The sequence below is a fragment of the Limulus polyphemus genome, unplaced genomic scaffold (assembly GCF_000517525.1).
Source record: "Limulus polyphemus unplaced genomic scaffold, Limulus_polyphemus-2.1.2 Scaffold9650, whole genome shotgun sequence".
Lineage (NCBI taxonomy): Eukaryota > Metazoa > Arthropoda > Merostomata > Xiphosura > Limulidae > Limulus > Limulus polyphemus.
Window position 1 is genome coordinate 11,579 of NW_013675260.1, and position 2,640 is coordinate 14,218.

The 2,640-nt window shown below is 31.4% G+C and overlaps 1 long non-coding RNA gene across 1 annotated transcript; it reads left to right on the forward strand.

Annotated features, from left to right (window-relative positions):
* The first annotated feature begins 630 nt into the window (after positions 1–630).
* On the forward strand, positions 631–2,133 carry LOC111083466. Its single transcript, XR_002609049.1, has 2 exons — positions 631–770; positions 2,005–2,133. It is a non-coding gene; the product is annotated as an uncharacterized LOC111083466 (long non-coding RNA).
* Positions 2,134–2,640: the final 507 nt, after the last annotated feature.

Consider the following 2,640-nt stretch of genomic DNA (forward strand, 5'->3'; position numbering starts at 1 on the left):
TGTCAGAATGATATTGTAAAAAAATAATTGTTGGTATATTTAAGAACCATGCTGTTAGTATAGATATTGTTGCTACTGGCAGAATGATATTAGTAAAAAATAATTGTTGGTATATTTAAGATCCATGATGTTAGTATAAATATTGTTGCTATTGTCAGAATGAGATTAGTAAAAAAAACAATTGTTGGTATATTTAAGAACCACGATGTTAGTATAAATATTGTTGCTACTGGCAGAATGAGATTAGTAAAAAATAATTGTTGGTATATTTAAGAACCATGATGTTAGTATAAATATTGTTGCTACTGTCAGAATGATATTAGTAAAAAATAATTGTTGGTATATTTAAGAACCATGCTGTTAGTATAAATATTGTTGCTACTGGCAGAATGATATTAGTAAAAAATAATTGTTGGTATATTTAAGAACCACGATGTTAGTATAAATATTGTTGCTACTGTCAGAATGATATTAGTAAAAAATAATTGTTGGTATATTTAAGAACCATGATGTTAGTATAAATATTGTTGCTATTGTCAGAATGAGATTAGTAAAAAAACAATTGTTGGTATATTTAAGAACCATGCTGTTAGTATAGATATTGTTCTTACTGTCAGAATGATATTAGTAAAAATGTAATTTTTTTTTATCAGATTGGATCAGATATTTGTGGATTTTGGGAGGACACCACAGAGGAACTATGTGCAAGGTGGAACCAGGTCGGTGCATTTTATCCCTTTGCCAGGAACCACAATGCTATAGGATTCAGAGTAAGTTCATTTCTAGTAGTTATACACTTTATCTAGTTTTTCTTTTCTCTAGGAACGACAATGCTAAAGGATTCAGAGTAAGGTTTGATTTTTAATAAATATATATCATGCATAATTTTATCTTTTTTTCAGGAATCACATTCTAATACACTCTAAATTTGGATCTCTCCTTTCGAGAATGTGTATAAGAGAGCTTGAGTCCTATATTTACCAAACCCTTTTAATATCTAACTGGTTTAATGGCGTCACAGTACAAATACTATAAAAACCATAAATTTATTGAGAAATTTCAGGTTACACAAACTGGGTAACTGTAAAATATTCCAATAACACTTAGTGAATTATCGGAATATCTTTGGTTGCCAAAACGTTTAGATATGTCGAAGAAAAAACGAGTTATGTGTTTTAGATATACATTAAGTATACTGTAGAAGATCTCAAAGAAACATTAAGATTATTAATGATAAAAATAGCAAAGCATTTTTCAAAAATATTATCTGTGGTCTGTGAAATTATGTGTATTTTATTATAATTATTTTAATGTTCATGTTAATTTAAGGAACATTTCAATTAGGTTTTGATTCTAAATGTAAATTTAAGATAATTTTGTAAGCTGAATGTTTTTAAAATAAAAAGTGAATTTCAAATAATAAAAATGGTTTAATTTATATAAATTTTAAACTTCAATTTATTGCTTTTAAAAAAGTGTTCAGTTTTTTTTTGGTTATATAGTTTTTATACTGAAGTAGCCTGTGATGCAACAGAACTGATAAAATAGAATTTTAGTTAAAGGTGCATCGCACACATATCCATGTGCTATCCAGTTTTAGTATGTTCCTTAAAGGTGCATCGCACACATATCCATGTGCTATCCAGTTTTAGTATGTTCCTTAAAGGTGCATCGAACACATATCCATGTGCTATCCAGTATTAGTATGTTCCTTAAAGGTGCATCACACACATATCCATGTGCTATCCAGTTTTAGTATGTTCCTTAAAGGTGCATCGCACACATATCCATGTGCTATCCAGTTTTAGTATGTTCCTTAAAGGTGCATCGCAAACATATCCATGTGCTATCCAGTTTTAGTATGTTCCTTAAAGGTGCATTGCACACACACACATATACCCATGGGCTATCCAAATGTGGTTTGTTTCTTTAATGTATGTCTATCCATTATTTGCGTCAGTTGCTTCCACATATATCTATGTATTACGTTTGGGTTTCTTTCAGGCCCAGGATCCAGTAGCGATGGGAGAGAAAGTGATAAGGGCTACACGACAAGCCGTGACTGCTCGCTACCAACTTCTGCCATATTTGTACACCCTCTTCTACTTGTCTCACACCACAGGCTCAACAGTAGCAAGACCTCTCTTACATGAGTGAGTATGGTTCTTATCAACTCTTTTATAGTGTTTCAAATAAATAATATATTTATACAGGGTCTGACCACTTTAGCAGAAAGTATACTTAATAAACTGACCAAATAAGAGCCATGACATAACTTGTCATAGTAACCACAAGGAGCTGGAAAAAAGTCCCAACTAGTTTTCAATCATTACTACTGTAAGTAGTTCATGGAACAAGATGGATGGTGATAGTAATGGCGGATTTCTCTTTCAAGTTCATGTTCACGTGTCATGTACAAGTGATACGACTCAAAAGGAAGAAATATGATTAGATTGAGATAGTTGAAACCGCTTATGTACCATACACAGTATGAGTTGTTAAAGGGTTACCAATCTACACTCACGTAGGAAATATGATTAGATTGAGATAGTTGAAACCTCTTATGTACCATACACAGTATGAGTTGTTAAAGGGTTACCAATCTACACTCACGTAGGAAATATGATTAGATTGAGATAG